The sequence below is a fragment of the Pipistrellus hanaki genome (genome assembly GCF_964339955.1).
Source record: "Pipistrellus hanaki genome assembly, chromosome: 12".
NCBI lineage: Eukaryota > Metazoa > Chordata > Mammalia > Chiroptera > Vespertilionidae > Pipistrellus > Pipistrellus hanaki.
Genome location: NC_140514.1, coordinates 20,275,829 through 20,302,709, shown reverse-complemented (window position 1 = coordinate 20,302,709; position 26,881 = coordinate 20,275,829). Strand labels below are relative to the sequence as shown.

General features: G+C 39.7%; 1 protein-coding gene across 7 annotated transcripts in view; it reads right to left on the bottom strand.

Annotated features, from left to right (window-relative positions):
- The window catches only part of PPM1B (protein phosphatase, Mg2+/Mn2+ dependent 1B), a 71,283-nt gene extending 45,496 nt beyond the window's left edge, over nucleotides 1–25,787 (bottom strand). For 3 of the 7 annotated variants that reach the window (XM_084901534.1, XM_084901529.1, XM_084901532.1), the window contains exons 1-2: nucleotides 25,333–25,778; nucleotides 24,305–24,470 (exon numbers count right to left, since the gene is read on the bottom strand). The gene's annotated coding sequence lies outside the window, so the exon portion shown is untranslated. Of the gene's footprint in view, nucleotides 1–24,304; nucleotides 24,471–25,332 lie in introns of all 7 variants that reach the window. The other 4 variants (XM_084901533.1, XM_084901528.1, XM_084901530.1 and 1 more) reach the window with 2 other exon arrangements.
- Between the last annotated feature and the right edge of the window lie 1,094 nt (nucleotides 25,788–26,881).

Below are 26,881 nucleotides of genomic sequence, written 5' to 3'. Positions count from 1 at the left end.
AATAATAATGTTTAGTGTTTTTTTTTTGTATGAGCTCTGTAAGCCAGGCTTTATATTAAGAGATTGATGTTCACTATGTCATTTACAACAAACAATAATTTAGTAAAGTTAGTATTATGAATATTCTTATTTTATAATTGGGAAAACTGAAATACCTAGTGTACCTAGATAACAAAATTTATGTAGCAAGTCAGAATTCAAACAAAAGCAATAGCCTAGAACTGGCATTCTCATCTCAAGGCTTAAGTGATTAATGCATTTTAAAGCGGTTTGTATTGTTTTTAAAAATCAAAATAGTGATCTATAAATTTTTAGAGACTCAAAAAGCAAGGTTACTAAATGTAATGTGGTACCCAGATTGGACCCCAGCACAGAAAAAGAGAATAGAAAAACTGGTAAAATCCAAATAGAATCTGGAGTTTGGTTAACAGAATAGTACAAATGCTGGTTTCTTAATTTAGACAATTACACCATAGTAATATAAGAAAACCAGTTTACAGGGGTCCTAGCCTATGACTTTCTATACATCTAAAATTATTTCAAAATTAAAAGTTTATTTAAAAAATTAAAGTAACATGCAAGCCTCAGATAGATAGAACTTTATACAAACCAAGCTGGTGCAAGGATTATCAACTGGCTATGGAAAACCTCTCTACCTGTGATTTTGCCAATCCCAGCTCGGAAATGCATTCTAAAAATACCAAGATTACATAATAATTAGAACTCTGACCCAATATTCTACTTCTGAGAAGTTATTCTAAATAAACCAAACTGTACATAAATATTGTTATTTTAAAAGATTAAATAATAAATTCGTTAAACAAATAGCCTATTTTTAATTTTTTATAACAGAAATAGAAAAATGGTTATATAATTGGAAATCAGTAATGTAAAATTCACCATAAAAGATCAAAAGAGAAAAATCTTTGTGCATGATATTCATTAGAGTGCTACTTATACTGAAAATAATTTGTATTTCTAACAATAGAAGAATGGATTACGTGTATAACTGGTTTCTCAACCAGAAAAGATTTTGTCCCCCAGAGGGCATTTTGCAAAGTTTAGAGGCTTCTATTGTCACAACTGGCATAGGGAGGGAGTGGAGTGGAGGGAGAACTATTGGCATCTAATTAGTAGAGAGGCCAGGAAGGCTCTAAAACATCCTATAATACACAGGCCATTCCTGCAGCAAAAAGTTATCAATGATGTTGAGGCTAATAAAACCTCACCTACAGGATGTAGTATTATACATCATGGTCTACTAAGAATTTGGAGAAAACATATTTACAATTTAAGTTATGGGGGAAAAAACAATATATTTAAGCTACTATATTTTAAAGGCAAATAAAGAATTCTATGAGAATTCAATCCCTCACTCTCTTCCATGCACTCTCCTAAATACAGCAATTTAAAGCAGGAGAGGAATAGATAAATCAGGCTAGTTTCAGTCTTCCAAAATGCAATGCAGAGAAGTGAAACAGTGTCAAACACTTGAAGGAAGCAAAGCATGACACAAGTGTTTTATATAAACTAAACTGTTGTCCTTTCAAACATGTGAGAGGATTACAAATTATATCACAGAGGCATCAAAATTATATCGAGCTGAAGACATGAACAAATCATCAGATGCAAAGAGGCTTTGTCTGAACTCCACTCCCCTTACTATCTAAAAAAGCAGAGTCTTCACAAAGAACTAAATGAGACAAAAATCCCTCCCTCCAAAGGGAGGCTTCCAATAATGGGAGATTGACTTCTATCACCTGAGATGAGAAGTCAGCACTAAGATAAGAAAGACATCAAACATTGTCAGAAGATGCCCGCCTCAATCTACTCTCCTAAAGAACTATTTGTCTTTCCTATGTCTTTTGTTATTCCATAAGTGCCCCTCCTCTCCATCCACTTCCCCATTAAAATGGCATATCAACTCTAAATTCTAACTACTTATTTGGGCTCCTGTAAATAAACTTTGTCTTTTTTTTTTTTTTTTTTTTTTTTTTTTTTGCTTCTCTGTATTTTATCAGTTTAATTCACCAGCCCCTTATCTCGAGGGTAGAGAAAGTTTACCTCCCACACATGAAAGAATGCAATTTCATTCTCTTAGGCCCATTCTTAAAATTTTTTTTAATTACACACACACACACACACACACACATACTCTAAAGAGATCAAATTCAGCTAAATAAGAAATGACTAGAAAAGTGATGATAGTCCAAACCATGTAGCTCAGTGGTTGAGTGTTGACCTATGAACCAGGAGGTCACAGTTCAATTCCTGGTGAGGGGTACCAAAAGGCAGCTGATTCATGATTTTCTCTCATATTTGATGTTTCTCTCTCTCCCTCGCCTTTCTTCTCTGAAATCAATAAAAACATATTTTTAAAAGTAATGATAAACAGCTGAAACCGGTTTGGCTCAGTGGATAGAGCGTTGGCCTGCAGACTGAAAGGTCCTGGATTCAATTCAGGTCAAGAGCATGTATCTTGGTTGTGGGCACATCCCCAGTAGGGGTGGTGCAAGAAGCAGCTGATTGATGATTCTCTCTCATCGATGTTTCTAACTCTCTATCCCTTTCTCTTCCTCTCTGTAAAAAATCAATAAAATATATTTTTTAAAAAGCAATGATAAACATAAATCATAATCAAATAGAAATAATAAAACAACACTACTAGAAGGTGCAGGAAAGAGGCGAAGGTACAGGTAGCAAATGTGTGATATTTTTTCTTTCTTGGGGGAAAGAAGGTCACATTTGTTTAGCGTGATTAAGTAAAGTGACAGATATACAAGGTGTCCCCCAAAATGTATCCACACTTTGAATAATTATAAAGACAGTGTTTATTAAAATACATTTCATTTTCAAAATATAACAGAAATTAACTACTATAAAGAGTGGTAATTGAAGAATCAAAAGCAGATGGTAGAAGATAAAAAGTAGGAAATACTAGAAGTAAACTAACTGCCACCATCTTTCAGATTTATTACATAACTAGAGACCTAGTGCACGAAAATCATGCAGGGGAGGGGGGGGGGGTCCATCTGCCTGGCCTGCACCCTCTCCAACGAGGGACCCCTTGGGGGATGTCTGATTGCTGGTTTAAGCCTGATACTGGAAGTCGGATGTCCCTCTCACAATCAGGGACCTCTGGCTTCTAACCGCTCACCTGCCTGCCTGATTGCCCCCCAACTGGTCTGGTTGCCCCTTAAGTGTCCGGAAGGAAATCAGACGTCTGGAAGATGTCTGGTCACCCCGTCTAATTAGCATATTACCCTTTTCTTAGTACAGATTATAAAGATAGTCATCGATGAAATAGATTATAAAATGTCTAAGTCACAGAAAGAAAAAACATGCCCAAAAGAAACAGTAAAATATTTTAAAATTTCAAACATTAAAAAGAGAAAGCAAATAACAACCTAAAACAATGACACTGTTATGTTAATAAATATAAACACCTATAAAAAAAAAAAAAAAAAGAACTTCCAAAATAAAATCATCTATCTACATGCTACATTTTAAAAATTGAGCCACAATAGAGAGACCCAGAAAGATTGAACATGAAAGATAATATGGGCAACTAATGCAATACAAAAGAAATAATGGGCCGAAACCGGTTTGGCTCAGTGGATAGAGCGTTGGCCTGGGGACTGAAAGGTCCCAGGTTCGATTCCGGTTGGGGGCATGTACCTTGGTTGCGGGCACATCTCCAGTAGGGGGTGTGCAAGAGGCAGCTGATTGATGTTTCTCTCTCATCGATGTTTCTAGCTCTCTATCCCTCTCTCTTCCTCTCTGTAAAAAAATCAATAAAATATATATTTTTTAAAAACTTAAAAAAAAAAAGAAATAATGGCCACAAAATAGCAAATTTAGGTCATATTTGGGGAAGGGGGGATGAAGGAGGGAGAATCTAGTTTTAAAAGAAATATAAATCACAAAGAAAATTTAAGCACAGTGATACGTCAAATAACACAATGCCAAAGTAAAAAATACAGGTAATACAGGAGGAGAGAACCAAAACAGAAAAAACTAATTCACAACTCATCCTATGGTAGCTCAAAAATAACAAAATAAATAAAGCAATATTGAATTATAAAATATCCATGAGTCCACATGGATTAAAATAAGTGACTGAATAAATGTGAGAGAATAGTCATATCTCCAGTGCATAAAAATTCCAAATAATTTATGTAGATATTGCGCACTCAAACAGGTGGACCTTAATTTCCCACCCCTTAAACTGGGCAAAGAGACTTTCTTTCCAGAAAGCACAAAAAGAATAGGGGGAGGGGAGTAACTAACTTCACAGCGGAGAAACCAGACACACATTATCTCAGCCAACTAACCAAGGTCAAATCAACAGTCATCATCATGTTTGCAGTATGATCTCTTGATATGATGTGATGAAAACAGCATTTCATCTCTGGTCTTCTTCCCCAAGCCCCATAATCCCAATCTAATCTCTAAGAAAGCATTAGACAAATACCAATTGAGACATTCTATAAAATACCTGACTAGTACTCCTCAAATTAGCAAGGACCTAAAAAAGCAAGGAAAGTTAGAGCAACTCTCACAGCCACAAGGAGCCTAAGGAGGCATGGTAATTTAATGTAATGTAGTATATCCTAAATTAAATTCTGGAATAGAGAACGAGACATTAGGTTAAAAAAATCATGAAAGCTGAGTAAGTGTGGGTTTTAGTTAATCAATACTGTGCATCAATACTGGCTCACTCACTGTAAGAGCTCAATGGGCAGTTGCCACTGAGAGTTTCTCAGATTTCTCAGATTTTGGGAAGATTCACCTGAAAACTTATTAAATGGTTGTAGTAAATTGGAGCTGTTCGCTAGGAATTCAGCTGGGACTTAATTCAGCTGGGGAAAGCCTGTATGTGGTCTCTCCAGTTCAACTACCTCAAACTACTCAGACTTCTTCCATGGCACCTGGCTTTCCCCAGGGGGAATGTCCCAAGGGAACCAGGAAAAAACAACTTGGCCTTTTCTGAGTGTCACCAGTGCTGCAGTCTGTCAGTTATAAGCAAGTAACTAGGACAGCTCAGATTCAAGAGTAGAAGACATAGACCCACCTCTCACAAAGGAAAATTAAAAAAGAACTTGCCGCCCAGCTGGTGTGGCTCAGTGGTTGAGCATCGACCTATGAACCAGGAGGTCACAGTTCCATTTCCAGTGGGGGCACTTGCCAGAGTTGTGGGCTCCATCTCCAGAGTGGGGTGTGTAGAAGGTGGCAGTCAGTGATTCTCTCTCTCTCTCTCCCTCTCTCTCTCTCTATCTCTCTATCTCTCTCTCCCTTCCTCTCTGAAATCAGTAAAAATATATTAAAAAGAAAAAAGAAAAGAAAAAACAACTTGCAGACATGTATTAAAACTACCACACACAGAAAAAGACCAGAAGTTTAATTTGAATAGTCTGAACTACAAAGGTTCATGATTGAAAACCAGGATAAGACTTACTGAAGTCCTGGCTGTTTTGGCTTTATAAATGGATGGAGCAGACTGGCTTGCAGACTGAAGGGTCCCAGTTTCGATTCCCATCAAAGGGACATACCCGGGTTGCAGCCTTGATCCCCAGTAGGGGGGCGTGCAGGAGGTTGCCAATCAATGATTCTCTCTCATCACTGATGTTTCTACCTCTCTCTCCTTTCCTCTCTGAAATAAATAAAAATGTTAAAAAAAAAAAAAAAAGACTTACTGAAAACCAGAGTTAAGCTATAAATTTGCATAATGAATGCTAAACACTCAACTTCCCAACTCAACTTTCAGAAATTTTATAAATCTCAGGTAAACAATTTTATTGCTCTCTGAGGAAATTCAACAGTATCAAAAAAAGTAATTTCAGATTACTCACATTCAGGAATACTTGAAATGGTCAGGGGTCAGGTCACACCATACAAGGAGGCCTACCAAATGACTGTCCTTGTCCATTCACATAAAACTTCCAAACTTAAACATGAATAGCCATTCAAAGATTACCAGACAATGAAGGAAAACATCAAAGATGAAATGCATAATAAATAAAAAGAAACAATAAACAAATCAGGGGGGAAAAAGTACAGAGTAGAAAAAAAAAGGGGGGGGGGGGTCCTCAAGAGAAATGAGTACTGTATTCATGAAACATGAATGGGATGTTATAAAAATGTGTTTCAGAGAAAAAGAAAGTGCTCTTATGAACTAAGAAGAGGACAGATCTTTGAAAATAAAAGATTATGCCTGGCCAGAGTGGCTCAGCTGGTTAGGAGTGCACCCAAGGATTATCAAGGTTTCCCAGTCAGGTACAAAACCAGATTGCAACTGGATCCGAAATGGGATGTGGGGGAGGACAAGCAAGAGGTAGCCCATACATGTCTCTCACTCTCACATAAGATGTTTCTCTCTCCTTCTCCCTTTCTCAAAAAAAAAAAAAAAATCAATGAAAAAATCTTTAAAAAATTACAAGGTTACAAAATCAAATTGGAAAAACAACCCAAAAAGTAGGATTCTCCCATCTCCCTCGCCCCCAATCCCAAAATAAAGAGACTAAAAATGAGAGAGAATACAACAAAGAGAGTTTTAAGATCAGTCCAGAGTAGAACACCCAACTAATATTTCAGAAACAAAAAAAGCAAAGAGAAGACATTTATCAAAGAAATTATTCAGAAAAGTTTCCCAGCACTAAAACAAGTTAAGTGATTGAAAGTGCATAGCAAAACTGAAAGTTGAGCCACAACAATAAAAAAGGTAACTGAAATTTCAAAATACTGCTGAAATAAAAAGCCTGAAAATTCCAAGAGGGAAAAAACAGGTCACATAGAAAATCAGGAAATAGAACAGCACCAGAAAAACTCAGAGTAATGTCTGGTAAAGATGCACATAACTTTCTATGGAATTGTCCGATTATATGGAGTACCCAGATTATAGAGAGTACCCACTGTCGAGTACCTACAAGGAGAAACACACAATGATGCAATGTAACATTCTATAGAAGTTAAAAATATGAGTTACATTTACATTTATCACCATGAATAAATATAAAAACAAAGCAAGTTGGAGAAGGTATGATGCTATTTATGTAAAATTACAATATTTACAAGTCAATAGACTAGCTTAGATGTGTGAACATATAGCAAAAATATTAAAAACACTAGAGGCCTGGTGCATGAAATTTGTGCGGGGGAGTGGGGGTCCCTCAGCCCAACCTGCACCCTCTCCAATCTGGGTCCCCTTGGGGATGTCCGACTGCCTGTTTAGGGGACATCACTTTCACAATCTAGGACTGCTGGCTCCCAACTCTCTCCTGCCTGCCTTCCTGATTGCCCCTAACCGCTTCTGCCTGCCAGCCTGATCAATGCCTAACTGCTTCCCTGCCAGCCCGACTGTCCCCAACTGCCCTCCCCTGACAACTCGGACACCACCAAATGCCCTCCCTTGCATATTCCCTATTTATTAGATAGGGTTTTTTCTTTAACATATTGGGCAGTCCTAACTGGTTTGGCTCAGTGGATGGATCATTGGCCTGCAGAATCAAGGGTCCCAGGTTCAATTCTGACCAACAACATGTAACTTGGTTGGGGGCACATACCCAGGAGGCAGCTGATCAATGTTTCTCTCTCACAGATGTTTCTAGCTCTCTATCCCTTTCCCTTCCTCTGTGTAAAAAAATCAATAAAATATATATATTTTTAAAAAGAAACATTTAAGATTCCTCCATATCTGCTTGGCTGGTGTGACTCAATGTTTGAGACCCCAGGCTGCCACTGTTGGAAGGGGATCATACCCTGGCCAGGCTGAGACCCCAGCCCAGTCAGCCATCTCAGCCTGACCTGAAGATCGCAAAGCAGGGGTGCGCGGCCCTGTTGGCCTGAGACCCCAGCCCAGGCTGCCTCTGTGGCCAGGGATTGCGCAGCTTTGGTGCACGGCCCTGCCGGCCTGAGACCCTAGCCCATGCTTCTACCACGGCTTCGGTGCGTGGCCCTGCAGGTCTGAGACCCCTGCCCAAACTGCTGCCGCTGGCCAAGGTCACACCAGGAGCTAGCACCTCCCAGCCGGACACCCCGGACTGCCACCACTGGGCAGGGATCGCTGCATGGGAGGCGGGGGGGTTGGGCAGGCGCCTCCCAGTTAAGACATACTAGACTGCTGCCGCTGGGCAGACGTGGGGACTCCGGTGGGGCCAGGAAGACGGGCGCCGCCATCTTATGGCTATGGGCAATGGCCATCTTGTGGCTATGGGCACCACCATTTTTGTCGCGGAGTGATGGTTAATTTGTGGTTAATTTGCATGTTACTCTTTTATTAGATAGGATTCTTTAGTATAAAAACTACTATCAAGATCAACTTGATAATAACTTCTTAGAAACAAACGAGGAAAGATAAAGTGATAATATTTAGATAAAATTGGTGATATTAATACCCATTTCCTTGAAAAATCTTTCAGAAAAATTTAGTCAATCCAAAACTATGAGTACTTGTTCTGTTCAATTTATGGAGTGTGAAAAAGCTATGTAAACACATATGCAGAACAGAAACTGTTTAGCCAAAATAAATGTTACTTCTGTTTTAACAGACGCCTGGTCTAACACAAATAAAATATCAACTCATTTATCTACTTACTAAATTTAGAGTCTTTAAAAAATTACTTTCAGAACAAAAGAAAAAAAAAGCTTTTGAAAAAGGGACCAACTAGCCTGGCCGCTGGTGTACTCAGTGGTTGAGGGTCAAAACCATGCACCAAGAGGGCACCAAGAGGTCACCAGTTTGATTCCCAGTCAAAGCTCAAGCCTGGGTTGCAGGCTTGATCCCCTTCCCGCTGGACTTGCAAGAGGCAGACAATTGATGTTGATGTTTCACACTCATTTATCTCTCTCCCTCCCTCTCTCGTGTTCTCTCTCTCAAATCAATACAAACTTATTTAACAAAAAAAAAGGGGGAGGCGGGGGGACCAAGCAAAGGGGAGAAAAGTTTCAAAAGTGCTACATGAAACAAGACATGAAATTTAAAATTTCAATATTTTCTCAAAATGCAATATAAAGTACTTCTATATTATTGGCAAATAATGATTTGTACACAAACAAATGTCCTATGGTATATAATTCTTTAGTGAAATATTTTTATAATGAAAATGATCATTCATATTGATATAGTAACCTATATAAATGATTTCCTTAACTCAAAACAAATTAAACACAGTCATAATTATCACTCATCCCTCCTAATACACCATTCAAAATATAGTTGTGGAATATTTTAAAATTATAAAACAAACAATAAAAACTTAGGAGAGAGGATAGTAAAATAAGAGGTGTGCCATAAGTTCCCTTGTCACTTGTGGAAGTAAGGTTTTTGCTATATCTCCAGAAAATGAATTTTCTAAGATTTGCATGTGGAAAAAAGGCTTTATTGGTGTGGAGTTACATTTCTCAGGTTCCAAAATCCCCTACCCCTTCAACCATTTCTGGAAATGGTGCAGTCAGGGTTCCAGCAGGCCACTGGTTCCATGTTGCAGCTGGGTGAGTTCAGCATCTAAGCCAGTGGTTCTCAACCTTTCTAATGCCACGGCCCTTTAATATATTTCTCATGTTGTGGTGACCCCCAACCATAAAATTATTTTCATTGCTATTTCATAACTGTAATTTTGCTACTGTTAATGAATCGTAATGTAAATATCTGTCCCTCAAACAGCCCAGAGATGGAAAAAGCTGACGACGCCTGGCCACACTAGCAGTCAGCAGCTGTGCATTGCTGCAGGTTGCCCAGGACCAAACCAGAGAGGGTCAGACCTGCATTGCCACCATCTGTCCATCATCCAGATATCATTGCTGACATGTACACATAAGGAACTATTTGACATTGAAACTGGGTCTCAGAACTGTTGGGCACTGAAATTGGGACTCAAATGTTTTTTGTTATTTTATGTTTATTTCTAGCCTGCAGTTACAAGATTTTTCAAAGAAAAGAAATGAGGGGGAAATAGTTATAGAGATAAAGAACCATTGAACAGACTGTCAAACTACAGTGGGAAGGCAAGGGAGGTTGAGGGGGAAGGGGGGTGTTGTAAGAGATCAACCGAAGGACTTATATGCATGCATATAAACATAACCAATGGATACAAGACACGGGGGAGGGGAAGCAGGTGAAGGCATATGGGGGGGGGGGGTAGAGGAGGCTGGGGGAGGTTAAAGGGGGGAAAAAGGAGACATATGTACTACTATTTGTAATCCTTCAAACAAACAAAATCTGTCGCTCACCCTGGCCTTCACCCTCTCCAATCTGGGACCCTCAGGGAATGTCCCTGTGGGATCGGACCTAAACCGGCAATTGGATATCCCTCTTGCAATCCAGGACTGCTGGCTCCTAACTGCTCACCTGCCTGCCTGTCTGATCGCTCCTAACCATTCTGCCTGCCGGCCTTCTTGCCAACTGCCCACCCCCACCCCCACCCCCTACCCCCAGTCAGCCTGCTGGTCCCCAACTGTCCCCCCTTGCCAGTCTGATTGCCCCCAATTGCCCTCCCCTGCTGGCCTGATTGCCCCTAACTGCCTCTGCCTGGGCCCTGCCACCGTGACTTTGTCCGGAAGGTCTCCCAGTATAATTTCCATATTACCCTTTTATTAGTATAGACAGCCAAGACAACAAAGCAACTAAATATCTAATGATGGATGATGAAAGAATAAACCAAGGGACAGCGCTCCGCCCAATGAAGCCACATTGGTCAGGGCATTAAGCACTATTTTTTCTACAGTTGCAAATATTACTTGGTGTTTTTCATTTTGTGAAGTCACAGACAACTTGATTCCTGGAAAGTTCTCTGTGTTAATGCATCCATTGAGCCTTTCCCCTTGGTTAAAGGGGGCATTTTCCAAACAAGTTTGATTTGTATCTCTTGTTGGATCCTTGTGTGGCAAACAGATGGGAAGTTTTCATTTTAAGGTCTTTGCACTGAGATTGACAGTCAAAGGAGTTTACCTGAAACAGACCTGAAATTCTTTTCAAGGGCATGTATTGATACCTTGGTTGCAGGCACATCCCCAATAGGGGTTATGCAGGAGGCAGCTGACTGATGTTTTTCTCTCATCGATGTTTCTAACTCTCTATCCTTCCCCCGTCCTCTCTGTAAAAAAAATCAATAAAATATATTTTAAAAATAAATAAGTAAAATAAATAATAAAAAAAAGCTTTTCGGGTTAAGAATGGAGATGGAAAGTCATCTACATAAAAAATAATAATCCAAATTGCATGGAACTTCCCATCAGTAAAACTAGGTAATAGAAAATTCCTTTGAAGTTCCGCAGAAAATCAAATAACATCTTTAAAAAATTGCTAATTAGTTGTATATACATTTTTTAAAATTTAAAAAGATATTTTGTTTTACTGATTTCAGAGCAGAAGGAAGAGGAGAGATAGAATCATTAATTGGCCACCTCCTCCTGCACACCCCCTTAATGAGAATGCAGCAGGCAACCCGGGGAATGTGCCCTAGCCAGGAAGTGAACCATAACCTCTCAGTTCATAGATTGAAGCTCACCACTAAGCAATAATGGCCAGGCAGTTGTATAAACATATTTGTTAAAGATAATGCAGTTACCAGAGAGTCCATAGATAATACGAAAAACTATTGTTTCAGAGAACACTATTTGTTTTCCTCATTATAAACCTTATATGCCATTTATTTTGAACTGCGCTCATATAAATTTTTAAAAATGGTTACATATAAAAGTATTTTTACTGAGCTGTATAAACTCCAGAGATCAGCAAAGTAAAATTAAATTAACCATATTTTCTTACAGCTTTCCATTGTAAAATATGAAGCATGTTTCTCTGAATTTAAAAAGTTGGTTATCATGGGGGGAGGAAGGCATTTAGAAAGGAAGAAACCTAAGGCAAAACAAATTTAAGAGAAACATACTTGCTGATAACAAATAGTAATTATACTATTCACAACAGCAGTATAGTATGTTATCTTTAACCAGAATACTAAAAATTTTTTATTTGTAGCAGGAAAAAAAAAAAAAAAGAGCAGAAACAGCACACAATTTTAACTTTATGTTGTGATTGTATAGCCCTATATCCCTGATTAGGCACCCTAAACTTTTAAACACTTTACTTTGAGGTTAAGAATCACTGACATTTCTGAGTCAAATGATCCAGGTTTCCTAAAGTCTAGAAAATTCTCAGCTAGGGGGCTGACGGAAGCCAAAGCTGCAGGCTCCACCCTGAAACCCCGTCCCATCTGTAACTGCGAAATGCGACAACAAAATAGATCACAAACGAAAGAAATGGAGGACAAAAAGCGTCTGGATATAGAGTTCAAATCTACGCTTATAAGGTTTTTCAAGAATTTCCTAGAAAAGATGGATAAGGCCTATGAGGATATGAAAAGAGATCAACTAGAATTAATAAGGAGTCAACAAGAAATGATAAGGGATCAACAAGAAATAAAGAATACATTGTCTGAAATAAAAAATATTACACAAAGTTCTAAAAACAGAATGGAAGATCGCAAGAATCAACTCAAAGATTTGGAACACAAAGAGCCAGAAGACACTCCTCCACAGAAGCTAGAAAGCAAGAGAATCCAGAAAATTGAAGATAATGTAAGAAACCTCTGGGACAACTTCAAGCGAACCAACATCAGAATTATGGGGGTTCCAGAAGATGAGAGAGAGCAAGATATCGAAAACATACTGAAAGAAATAGTGACAGAAAACTTCCCCCACCTGGTGAAAGAATTTGACTTACAAGTCCAGGAAGCGCACAGAACTCCAAACAAAAGGAATCCAAAGAGGACCACACCGAGACACATCATTATTAAAATTCCAAGAGCAAAAGATAAAGAGAGAATACTAAAAGAAGCAAGAGCAAAGAAGGTAGTAACTTATAAAGGAGCACCTATACGATTGTCAGCTGACTTCTCAACAGAAACCATGCAGGCCAGAAGGGAATGGCAAGAAATATTCAAGGTGATGAATAGCAAGAACCTACAGCCAAAAATAAGCTACCCAGCAAAGCTATCACTCAGAATCGAAGGCCAGATAAAGAGCTTCACTAATAAAAGAAAGCTAAAGGAGTTCATCACCACCAAACCAGAATTATATGAATTGCTGAAGGGGGTTCTTTCAGAAGAGAAAGTAAACAAAGATAAAAATTATGAACAACAAATACGTAATTATCAACAAGTGAATCTAAAAGCCAAGGAAATTAAAAAAATCTGATGAACAATATTAACTGTTGAGTATAATAGAATCAGAGGTATGAAAGGGGAGTGAACTGACGATTCTTGGGGAAAAGGGGAGAGGGGGGCGTGGGAAGAGACTGAACATAAACTGTGCACCTATGGATGAGGACAATGGGGAAAGGGGAAAGGGCAGAGGGTGGGGTGGGAACCTGGTGGAGGAGAGCAATGGTTGGGGGGGGGGGGGAAGGAATATTTGTAATAATATGAAAAATAAAAACTTATTAAAAAAAAAAAAAAGAAAAGAAAATACACTCAAATATTAAAACTTAAAAAAAAAAAAAAATTCTCAGCTAAAAATCTCTTAATATAAGAGATGCATTTTAGCCTACCTACTTGCAGTTAAAAGCACGGGCTCCAAAGCCACACTGTCTAGATTTGTTTGCATTTATCTCCTACACTCTAAATGACTTTGGTCAAGTCACTTTATCTTTCTGTGCCTCAGTGGCGATAAAATGTGGAGAATACCCTCAGAGTGTTACCAGAATTGTAAAAGTTAATACACATGAAATGCTTAGAAGAGTACCTTTTTCTTTTATTTTTAAAATATATATATATATTATTGATTTTTTACAGAGAGAAATTAAGAGTTAGAAATATCTATCAGCTGCCTCCTGCACACCTCCTACTGGGGATGTGCCCGCAACCAAGGTACATGCCCTTGACCAGAATTGAACCTGGGACCCTTCAGTCTGCAGGCCAGTGCTCTATACACTGAGCCAAACCGGTTTTGGCAAGAGTACCTTTTTCTATTTTCAAATTTTAATTAGGCCATGTAATTTTTTCCTAAGGGTTATCAAGAAATGTTTCTATAACGTAATAACTAAGTACTTCTCACTACCAGCTTGTTGCTAGATACAATGCCCAGATTTACTAGTACACGTTTTTACTAGTATAACATGTCATAAAAGTTAATAATCTATATATATAAAAGGCTAAGTGACTGGCCAACTGGCTGGTAGATATGACGCACACTGACCAGGAGGCAGGTGCTCAACACAGGAGCTGTCGAGCAACAGCAACTTTCAGAGTCCCCTCTCTAACTCTGGGACCCCTCAGGGGATGTCAGACTTCTGGTTTCGGCCCGATCCCTGCAGGCCAGGAGGAGGGACCCTGTCTGCCGGAGGGACCCCACTCACTCCACAGATGCCTTTGAGCCCTGGCACCGCCCCAGGTGCAGCTGGCCAGGGAGGGACCTCAGGAGGTTGGCTCCAGGATATATCTGGCCAGTCTCAACCAGTCCCACCCTGCAGGCCACCTTCTAATTAATTTCCTTTCAATGTGCATGAATCCGTGCAGTGGGCCTTTAGTAGTAGTAAAATCCATATTCATCATACTTAAAATGATGCTTGAAAAGTAGTACTAATACCAACCCAGAGCTATACAGAGCATATTCTTTCACAAATATCTGCTGAGAAGCAAAGAATACTCTCCCCCTTCATTAAACTCACAGAAACAGAACATGTGGCTCTATTCTTCCCTATAATTCTTAATGCTCTCAGTATTAAATCAAGTTCTCTCTTCTTCCAAATCAACTCTGGTGTATTGTAGTATGAGTGGCATTTACTTAGATTTTTAAAAATAATAATAGAAAAAGTTAAAAGAATTTACTTAATTGTTAAATCGACACGTTTGTTTTTAGTATCATATTTAGATAATTAGGCATTGCCACTCTTAGATCCAATAATAAAGAGATGTTACTGATGGGATTATGCTAGACATTTTAAGGATCCTTCAATGGTTGAAAACTATATTTCTAGATTAGCTGATGAAAACAAATCAAGTAAGCCACAGATTTTGTGAAATTAATTTATGGTAAATAAGGTTCACCATGTATCAGAATAACTTAGATGTTTTTGTTCTAACTCAAAAGCGTGGCTAGAGATTTCAAATTTAGGACAACGGACCACTCCCCTGGCTCTACAATGAGGAAAAAGTAGGTCAAAAAATAGAAATAGCTTTGTTGTCACTGGCATTTGCTTTAGCTGCAAATTTAATGAGAAAAACAAAAATCTATCACTGTTTGGATATGTATAGTGTGTTATAAAAATTAGACTACATGCTTACCTGAACTGTGACTAATATGACCTCAGGCTCTATCAGATTGTCATTAAACTTTGACAGCAATGCTTTTATGCCAGAAAACAATGCTCCAGAACATATGCAAGGAAAGAAAATCAATATCACAAAATTTACATCCAAAAAGTTGACTTTCAAGTATAGAATATAAACACACTCTATGAACATGCAAGACCTCAGGAAATATTGTTCCCATATAAGGCCCTCCAGAGGAACCAGACTTGAGATAAGGATGTTAGGAGTGAGGATGAGGAAGAAAATGAGAAAGGGTCTCCTGAATGAGAATACTGGAGAAATGACATTGGGAAGAGCAGAAACCTCATTCTCAATAGCCATCAGGGCCATTAGCTCAGATCCATCATGGATTGTCAAAAGCTAGAAACACCAGATTCTTGGGAATCAAAGAAGCACTTAGCATGGGTCATAGAATTTAGAGAAACACTAAGTCATTTCCTCTCTTTTAAACCACCACTCTCCCTTCCAAGACTTCTTCTTTTTAAGGTATGGGCTTTAGCACAAAATAGACTTAAATTCAATTGCCAGCTTGACTACTTACTATGTAACCCTGACCAAATTATTTCTAAAAGAGTAATAAAAGCACCCATATAAAGTACCGTAAGTGCTTTAAAAGTATTAATTAGCATTACCATTATAATCCACAAAACATATACCTTAGTCAATCATAACTAACCTAATACTACATATTATAAATAAAATCCAATGTATTCAAATTGAGAAAATATTTATAGTATGTTCCAGGATCAACTACCCATAAATAAGTTGACAGATAAGAAAATATCTGATGTTAGAGAATGATTATTCTATGGATAACATCTTAAACTATCAAGTTTTTCCAACTAGGCTTAGCTGTATTTAAATATTCTTTAATAACTGTTTCACTCCTGAAATCCTTTCAATGGCTTCTTCTTTTTTTAAAAATGATGTTTAGAGAGCAAGGAAGAGGGAGAGAAACACCAATGTGACAGCAAAACATCAATAGGCTTCCTCCTGCATAACCACTACTGAGAATGAGCCCACAACCCAGGCATGTGCCCTGACCAGGAATCAAACCAGCAACCATTTGGTGCACATGCCAATGCCCAACCAACTGAGCTATACGGTTTAGGCCTGATCCCTGTGGGACATCCCTCTCACAATCCGGGACTACTAGCTCCCAACAACTCACCTGCCTGCCTGATGCCCCTAACCGCTTATGCCTGCCAGCCTGATTACCCCCTAACTGCTCCCATGCCAGCCTGATTGCCCTCAATTGCCCTCTCCTGCCAACTTGATCACCCACAACTGCCCTCCCCTGCCAGGGCCTGATTGCCCCCAACTGCCCTCCCCTGCCAGGACCGCCTCCTCCATGCCTTGCAGAACCACGAGACTCCCAGGCCTCACTGCATGGAGTGGCCACCAGGCCCCTCTCCACTGCATGCGCAGACATCTTGTGATGGCCATTTTGTGACGAAGTGAGGGAGTGATGCCATTTAGGCTATTATTAATATAGATGGTTTTAGGGACATAAGCAAAAACTTCACAATTTCAACCATGTTAAAGGAATTATACTTTGAATAATATTACAGAGTGCAGGAAAAACTACATATAAACACCAAATATATAAACGCCAATTTTATACAATCACTTACCACTACAATGAGAAAAAGGAAACAGTATGTACAGATAAAGAGCCAGCAAATTTTCTTAAAAGAAACAAGTAATATATATTTGGAGCTTTGCAGGGCCATAGGGTTTCTGTCACAATCACTTAATCCTGCCACAGTAGTGGAAATGCAATCATAAATATGTAAACAAATGAACATCGCTGTGTTCTAATAAAACTTTATTTACAAAAACTGGCAGCAGGCCAAATGTGGCCAATGAACCAGTTTGACTCAGTGGAAATCCAGCTTTAAAAAATCAGTGTGCCGAGACCAGTTTGGCTCAATGGATAGAGCGTCGGCTTGGGGACTGAAGGGTCCTGGGTTCGATTCCAGTCAAGGGCATGTACCTTGGTTGCGGGCATATCCCCAGTAGGGGGTGTGCAAGAGGCGACTGATGGATGACTCTCTCTCATCGATGTTTCTGGCTCTCTATCTCTCTCCCTTCCTCTCTGTACAAAATCAATAAAATATATTTAAAAAAAAAAAAAAAAACTCTTTAAAAAATCAGTAAGTGAAAGTCTGAAGGAGAAGTAATTTGCAATGGTAACAAAACATGTCATGAGTAACCTGGTAATTACAAAAGAGAAAATTTTCCTTGTCCACTGAGACATGTAGCAGTCATCACCTCAACTCTGTGACCAAACTTAGCACCACATTAACGTTTTAAAATTTTTTAATTAAAAAAAATTTTTTTTTTATTGATTTCAGAGGGGAAAAGAGAGGGGAGATAGAAACATCAATGATGAGAACCATTGATCAGCATGCCCCTAACTGGGGATTGAGCCTGAAACATGAGAATGTGCCCTGACTAAGAATTGAAATATGACCTCCTGGTTCATAGGTTGACACTCAACCACTGAGCCACACCGGCCAGGCCATGAGAGTACTTATAAAAGTGATAGTTATAAAAATATACTAAATGTGAAACTAGTAATTTGAAGCCTTCTTTGGGTGCTATAATATAGGTCTCTTAGGTTGTGAATGGTACTACTGTTCATTTTTATATTGGGGCACTGAAATTCAGAGTTGATTTGCTTAAAAACATCTGTTTACTGCAACAAGCAAGATCACATGACACTGTGACTCAATGATTCACAAATGAAAAAAACCCATTATGCATTAAAATAAAAACAAAGACCAAAGATGTCTCACACTTAAGAGTGCAATGTTTGTGTGCACTCAGGAGGAGGTATCTTTACCAGGCTGGACCATCACTGGGAAAGTTATAGAACAGAAAGAAAAAAACTAACCATCTGCTTGGTAGTTAAATGCCATAAGACATCCTCATGCAAAAATTTACAATGCAGGAAAACAAAAGTACAACTTCGAGTAATAAACCAGTTATGAAATTAAGGGAAGCATTAGCAAATATACAGACAGGCCAATTTGAGCACAATAAACTAAGTCTGGTTGGCTCCATCGGCTATCTTCATCAGGATTGCCGAATAACCAGAGAATAGAAGTAGTTGTCACAAATCAGTTTTTTCAGACAATTTTCAGCTATATAGTACTAAGATCAGAAACAGGGTATTTTCCAAACACAAATAACAACATATATTTTATATGTATGCCTCAAGTCATTCAGGCCATATGTGTTAAAAATCCTGTTTACGCTTCTCCCATTATTACACCTTTTCTCCTATCTACTGCCCAGGAACTCATCTACTCAAGGTTAACAGTAAATGGAAACACCTGAAGCCCCCAGCTTCCTTCATGCCTTTTTTCTATCTCTGGCTTTTTTAAAAATATTTTTTAATTGATTTTTTGAGAGAAACATCGACATAAGAGTGGATTATCTGTAAGGTCCCTACTGGGGATAGAGCCTGCAACCCAGGCATGTGCTCTGACTGGGAATCAAGCCACCAACCTTTCAGTGCATGGAATGATGATGCCCAACCAATGGAGCCACATCACTGGCCAGGGCTCTTTATTTTTAATCTTAAGTAGAACAATATTTCCCCTTCCTACTTTCTCTGTTCATATTCCAGTTTTTGACCAGTTTCAGAAAAACGCTTCTCTCTCTTTCTCTCTTGTTAAAAATGGTGAATTTCTGTCTGGCCAATGATGTTCAGTTGGTTGAGTGTTGTCCCAGGCACCAAGTTTGATTCCTGGTAAGGACACATGCCTGGATTTTGGGTTCGATCTCCAGTAGGGGGCATGTAGGAAGCAGCCCACGGATATTTCCACCTTTCCCTCTCCCTTCCTTTCTCTGAAATCAATAAAAACATTTTTTTCAAGTGAAGTTCCAATTACAGCTTTTAAGTAGTTCAGAAAATACCACAGATCCCAAATTTTCCAATCATAATTTAAGCCACCACAAAGAAACAGAGTTGTAATATAAATTAAGGAAGAGTGTTTGTTATCAAATGGAATAGCTATGATGGCAGAGATTTTGTCTGTTTTGCGCAGTCTCCAGCCTGGAATAGTGCCTTGCATATTAGAAGGCAATCGATAAATGTAAAAATAATGATTGGGGGTAGAAGTTACCTATAAACCAAATTAACTATTAAAGTAGGCTGAATTCTGCACTTTCCTGTGGATTGCTAGCCTGGAGTAAGTAAAAGTAATAGGAAACCTCTCATATCTATACTTGATCTCCCCTCCCATATAGTCTATTATTTAGAGTTGTTCTGAGTTAATTATTTCCTCTTTGTAACGGACAAAGAAGGGTCACCTGTGTACAGCAGATAACACCAGTTAACTCAGAGTTGACTGCTTTAATTATAAGAGGGGAAAAGCAAAACTCTTTGCCAAGAAAGGTTAAGTATCCCTGAGCAATATGGATACTCCTAGATTCTCCTACTCATATCTATTAACTATCTCTTTTCAATGTTGGGAGTACACTTCTATATGTATCTGCATCAAGAAAATAAAATGCAATGAGATTTAAGAATCAGTGACATTACACTCAAGCTTTGAAGTGCTCTGAAATCCTTCAGAACTTCTTATATACCCTTTATCAAACCTGCTTCTTCTCAGGTACAGTAGTCTCCCTTGACCAGTGGAAGATCCATTCCTAGATTCTCAGTGGATATCTGAAGCCGCAGATAGTACTGACTCATATATGTGTGCACTTTTCCTACCATATATGTATTTTAAAGTTTAATTTATAAATTACGCACAGTAAGAGATTAACAATTGAACAATTATAACAATATACTGTAATAAAAAGTTATGAGTGTGATCTCTTTCTCAAACTATCATATTGTACTGAGTTCATCCTTTTAATGTGATGTGAAATGATAAAGTGCCTTTGGGATGAAATGAAGTTATGTGGATATGATGGATAAAAGGGTAATTTACATAGTACCAGGAAATGGGTCCAGCTTTAATCACCCTACTCATAATAGTGTGTAATTTAAAACTTATGAATTATTTCTGGAATTTTCCATTTAATATTTTTTGTTATTTTTCCATTTAATTGAAATTGGGAAAAGCAAAACCGTGGATATGGGGAGACTACTATATGTACTATCTATAAACAAAATCTATTCACTTGTTTTTCATCATAAATTTGATTATATCTGATAACCACATTATGAAAGTATTCCATGAAGGAAATGGTTTTTCATGTTTCTATCATACAAATGCACTTTTCATTCACAACCTATTTTTAACTGGAGGACATTCTACATAAAGAGCACAGCAATATTACCAACAGGTCTTATCCTTCCTATATCACTGCCAATAATTGGTCAAATAACTAAGTAAAGATAAGTTCCTTAGTATCCAATAGAAGTCTGCCAAGGTTTGTCTCTCTCTCTCCATTAACTATCACATCACAGTTGATCTTTTGTTCAAAGGATACAAAACAAGTTTCCAACTAGTGTTACATTTCTAAACTTTAAGATATTTAATTTTTAAGAAACAAATCAATTTAAAGCTAATAAATATAATCTTGAATTTCAACATACCCCAAAAGAAAACTTTGAATCCATTTTATTAGCAAGTGAATAATAAACTATTAAGTAGGTTATAAAAGCTTTAAATTGGTAAACTGAGCTTTAAATATTAAACCGTTAAATATCTAAATACATTATAGTTGATTAGATACTAGCATACTTAATCAAAAAGAACAAATATTGTTTTTATCTTCTAATTGATTTGAGCGAGAAATGGAGAAACATTGATTTGTTGTTCCACTTATCTATGCATTCATTGGTTAATTTTCTTTAATATATTTTTATTGATTTCAAAGAGAAAGGGAGAGGAAGAAATAAAAACATTAATGATGAGAATCATTGATTGGCTGCCTCCTGCATGCCCCCCCAAATGGGGATCCAGTCTACAGCCCAGGCATGTGCCCTAACTGGGAACTGATCTGTGACCTCCTGGTTAATAGGTTGACACTCAACTACTGAGCCACACCTGTGAGGCCATTGGTTGACTCTTGTATGTGCCAGGGATCAAACCCACAACTTTGGTGGATTGGGATGACACTGTAACCAACCAAACTAACTGGCCAGGGCAAAAGTTATTTTATGTAAACATATGATACCAACAACAACAACAAAAAAGACAGATTATGTACCTTTTCTTTACCCATACTTGTTAGAGCAGCTACTAGAAACTAATAAGCTATCATATCATAAATTTTACAGCAATCAAGCAAACACTACAAAAACCAGTATTTCCAAAATCTACCCTACTTTACTTTCACTGTTTAATTTGCATACAGGATAGTGAGATGGGAAGTATTTTAGGTTATAATTCCAGAGTTTACAGTTTGTAGAAATCTTATCTCAGTATGCCCAAATAATTCGTTATCTTAACCCACAATTCTGCTGATGTATATATACACATACGAACACACATATGTATACACATTCTATAAAAACAAATATAAATCAGTATTATTTCATTCCAAATTCTAAAATTAGTTCACTTAAGGAAAAAAAAAAGAATCATCACTGAAAATCCAGAAATAACCGTATTCCCCCAAAATTCTCTTACTACTAACTGTAATTTTATATTTTAAGCTAAATATTATTTTAATGAATTTTTTTTGAAATAAAAAAACACACGTTATTATAACTCAGATACTACCAGCTGTTTCCCAAATGAAAATCTGTGAATTTGTAAATGGCATATTTCACAAGAGACAAAATACCTTCTTGTATTTTAATAAGTTAATTTTATTCACCTTATTAATGTATTAGAAGGACCACTGTAGAATTAGAATTATATTATTCTCTATGCTAGGTAATATCATAAAATACTTATTATATATAATATACAAATATTCATATAATATTTGAAACTAAACAATGAATGTGGAAGTACAATAAATGTTTTTAACCCATTTACAGGGGCATGTTTGAAATCCTTCCACTATTGGCTCAACCAGTTTTTAATGAATCTCCACAATTGCTCACTATCCCATGGCAAATTCTACTCTTCCAAAAGTGCCAAAAAACCATCAGCATTGAATTTTAAGACTCCATTAAAGATGTACATTACCTTATATAATAAAGAGATAATATACAAATTGACCCTCACGCCTTCACACAAGATGGCCACCACAAGATGGCCAGCAGGGGAAGGGAGTTGGGGGGGTGGGGGGGGGACGACAGGCCTGCAGGGAAGGGCAGTTAGGTGGGACCAGGCTGGCAGGGGAGGGCAGTTGGGGGTTACTGGGCCTGCAGGGGAGCAGTTAGGCATTGATCAGGCTGGCAGGGGGATGGTTTGGGGGTGATCAGGCTGGCAGACAGGTGAGCAGCTGGGCGCCAGCAGTCCCGGATTGAGAAGGATGTCCGAATGCCAGTGTTTAGGCCCAATCCTGTGGCAGTCATACATTCCCCTGAGGGGTCCCATATTGGAGAGGGTGCAGACTGGGCTGAGGGACACCCACCCCCAAGTGCATGAATTTCATGCTCTGGGCTTCTAGAAGGAAAATAAACTTTCAACAGGTGTCACTCTTCCTGATCATGTCAACTTGTGAATCAGGTGTTCTTAGAAACAGCTAGACACTACACCATTCCTTCAGATGATGTAATCTTAAGGAATTTGGTAATTATAATATGTGGATTACTAACATAAAATAGTATTCACTGACATGACTGTCAGATAAACTGAAAAGGCTTTCACTTATTCCTGGAGTCTTCAAAGAAATAAGACACCCAGTATTAAGAAAACAGGTGTTAAAAGCTCGGCTGTTCATCTCTAAGCGAATTATCATAACGTGAACACATCCAAAGGTTAATGTACAAGAAACTGGATAGATCTTGGCTAATTAGTATGAAAGATCAAATAAAAATACTACTCCATGCTGATACTGCAACATAAAAAACACTGCAGAAACTGTGATAAGATGTTATGAAAGGAAAAAATAAATGAAGAGGAGAAAACACAAACAAGCATTAAAAGAGACAAAGAAGATATTGAGAGAAGTTGCTCAGTAAAATTTAGGATTATTCTGGAAAGAAAATCTGTTGACTAAAAAAAAAAAATTCTATTCTACATTCTTTTAAAAGTTCTACTAAGACATCTGTATATTCAGGAAGCCTAAAAAAAAAAAAAAAAAACTTTAAAAAAATTACCATTTGCCGAAACCGGTTTGGCTCAGTGGTAGAGAGTGGTCTGAGGACTGAAAGGTCCCGGGTTCGATTCCGGTCAAGGGCATGTACCTTGGTTGCGGGCACATCCCCAGTAGGGGGTATGCAAGAGGCAGCTGGTCGATGTTACTCTCTCATCGACGTTTCTAGCTCTCTATCTCTCTCCCTTCCTCTCCGTAAAAAATCAATAAAATATATATTTTTTAAAATGTTTAAAAATAAATAAATAATAAAAAATTACCATTTAACCAGTATAACTTCAACTATATATATATATATATATATATATATATATATATATATATATATATTTTTTTTTTTTTTAAAGCTTGTACATTTGGAAAGGACTATAATAATTAGAATAACTTGCCTCATTATTTACTTAGAAATGCTCTATTTAAAAGTAGGCCAATAATAGGAACTCTGCTCTTGCACAACAAAGAGATTAAATGAAATAATGTCTATTAACATTTAGTGTCCATGGTTCTATCTCCTAGAACATACTTATATTTTCTACCCTGAACAATTACCACTTCTACATCCATACAGTAGCTCAAATAAAATGAGTTCCTGTGTTAATCCCACAATAAACCTCAGTTACTCTCACATCACAGGAGTTGTAAACGTTTGTTAAAAGAAAAAGAATGTTTTTCCCAAAATAGCTATATAACACTAAGACTACTTAAATTCCTAAATAATCCTTTTACAAGACTCCTGCCAACTTTATTTTGATACATTCAACATGTGGTGCCTATTTTAAAAGGTCTTTTAACTGTGACATCATCACAACACCTACCGAGCTGTTCTTACAATGTCTTGTTTTTGAAGTTTTCGAGTTGTTTTTTAAGCCAACTGGAAGACTGATGAGTCTGAGCCACTATCAAACGCTTAAGAAGCATTTTTGCCAGATAAGATGGGCGAATGTTCTAGTTCTGCTAAATCTGACATTAGAGGTCATGTAACTAAAAAAAAAAAATAAGGATTTTCAGCAGTCATTGAGCCCTTCATTTTAAATATTACTTCGGCGTTACTTTCACAGTCTACATTTGATTATATATATACATATATATATATATATTTTTTTTCTTTTTTTTTTTAAACCTGATCTTCCCTATAGAGCTGGCGAGTGTACTCATAAGGGGCCTCTGCTGGATAGGAGTACAGACGATAGCAATTTCATTTAAGAACTTCACTGGTTCAAAAGAGAATGACATCCGAAAAGGATTGCTGGGGGGAGGCGGGGAAGAGAAACCCTGGAGTCTGCAGAGAAGAGAAAGAGAAACGATGTCAAGACATTAAGGGGAAGAAGAAGAAGATGGTGAGACCTTAGGGACAGAAGAGGGGGGAGAGAAAATTTAACAAGGAAGTGAAGTGGGGCGCAAAGTAGGGCAGGAGCTGATGAGGAACCCAACGGGAAAAGGTAGTGTTTTCAGATAGGCATATGCCAGGAAGGGATGAGGTTAGGGCCTGGGGCTGCCCCCGAGCTTTCACTGGGGATGTTCGCAGCCTGAAGCAGAGGACAGGGGCAAGCAAGCACTTGACGAACGAGGCATCGGAGCAAAGGAGAATGCCCTGCCCCAAGCCTCCTCTCGCAGCCTCGGCGGGGCGCGGAGGCGGCGGCTGGCGAAGGGGCCTACCCAGGAGCCTTCCCCGGGAGCCAGGGCCGGCGTGCCGCTGCCCTCGGCTCCGCGACGCAGGAAGAGACTCGAGGGCTTGGCGGGCAGAGGCCGCGGCCGGAGCTCAGCGACACCCCGAAAACGGTCCTGGGCCTCGGCCGTGCCCTCGAGCGAGAACCCCCTGGCGCAGGACGCCGAGCGGCCTTACCTGAAGCCAAGAAGGAAGGCGAGGTCTAGGGCGTCCGCTCCCGCCGCCGCAGAGCCCCGCCGCTCCAAGCCCAGGCTTCCCACGGAGGCGCGCCCTGGCTCCAGCCGCCGCTTCCCCCCTCGGGGTCTCGGCCACCGCCTCCGACAACTCCGGGGCTGTTTACACCGTCGTCGGGCCCCGCACGCCGCCGCCGCCGCCGCTGCTGCCGCCTTTTCTCCACCCCAGCGCCGTTGCCGACTCGGCCGCCGCCACCTCCTCCGCCGCAGCCTCGTCTCTCTGGAGCATCTTCCAACCACCAAACCCTGAGAAAACAGAGACTCCAACCGCGCCGGCAGGAAACTCCCCCGCAACTGCCAGGGGGACGAGGCGGTCAGAGCACCGGCGGCTTTTCCGCCATTGAGCAGCAGCCGCTCCGCTCCTTCTACCACCCCCCTCCCCTCCTCGGGCTCTTCCCCGCCCCTAGGCGGGCCCCGCCCCCAGTCCCGTCCTCTTGGGACGCGGCGCGGCCTCTCGCTGTCCTCGGTTGGCTGAGAAGGCCGTCAATCAGCGCCCTACCGTCCACTCGGGCTGCCCTTGTACCTCGGGACGGCGTTTTCCCCGCCTACTACATTTCCATTGGGTATCGGGGCCCACCTTCAATTGGCAAGGTCAACTATCCATCAAACACCGCCCACTGAGTGAGACCCAACCCTTGTATTACCATTGACTTTCTTCAAGCCCCGCCTCTGCTATACCTCCCGGACCTCAGGGACCAACCCACCTTTGCCAGCCATAAGTAGAAACCGCCGTCAATCAAAAGGCACCCACCTGCGCTCCGCCTCGCAAAGCCGAGCCAGAGCGACTCCCTTTTCTTATTGGTCGAGACGGTGGCCCGATCCCTCCGTCATTGGCTTTCTCTGTGTGTCCGTCACTGAACCAATTTCCAAGTCCGTCACACCGGCTTTTTTTAAAAATGAACGCGCACAAGGCGGGGGAAGTACCCGGGAAGCGATTGGCTAGTCTTCGAAAACGGTCAAACCCATTGGGTCCGTGCGGATCCTTTGAGTTCTACGGGGACCATGCCCCTCTGTTGTTGTTGTTTTTTTTACCTCTAAGCCTCCAGTAAAACTAGCGCCATATAGGAAGCCAACGGGCTGGCCAGTTATAGGTATGGAGGCCTAGTCCCGCCCGGGATTGCAGAGGGTCGGCTGTTGATTGGCTAACAAAGTCTGCTGGGCCCTCATTGGCTGTGCTAAACGCCTTTCTTAGACGCGGAGTCGAGGAGGGATGGCGCAGACGAGGGCAAGAAGCGGTCTGGGGAGTGGCGGCTGTTTTGCTCCAGCCAGCGGGTGGGGCGCACCCGTGAGGGGGAGCCTCGGAAGGCTGGGTTCTGGGGGAGGTGTTGCGGGGGAGAGGAAAAGCCCGGATGTGCCCTAACAATGAAATCATCACGGACCAATCAGGGCCGCCTAGCTGTGATACCTGCCTGACCTGTCCCCAGAAAGGGAAGAGAATTGAGTTAGGGAGCGGGAAATTGGGGTATCCAGGAGGGCCCAAAAGGCGACGTGTG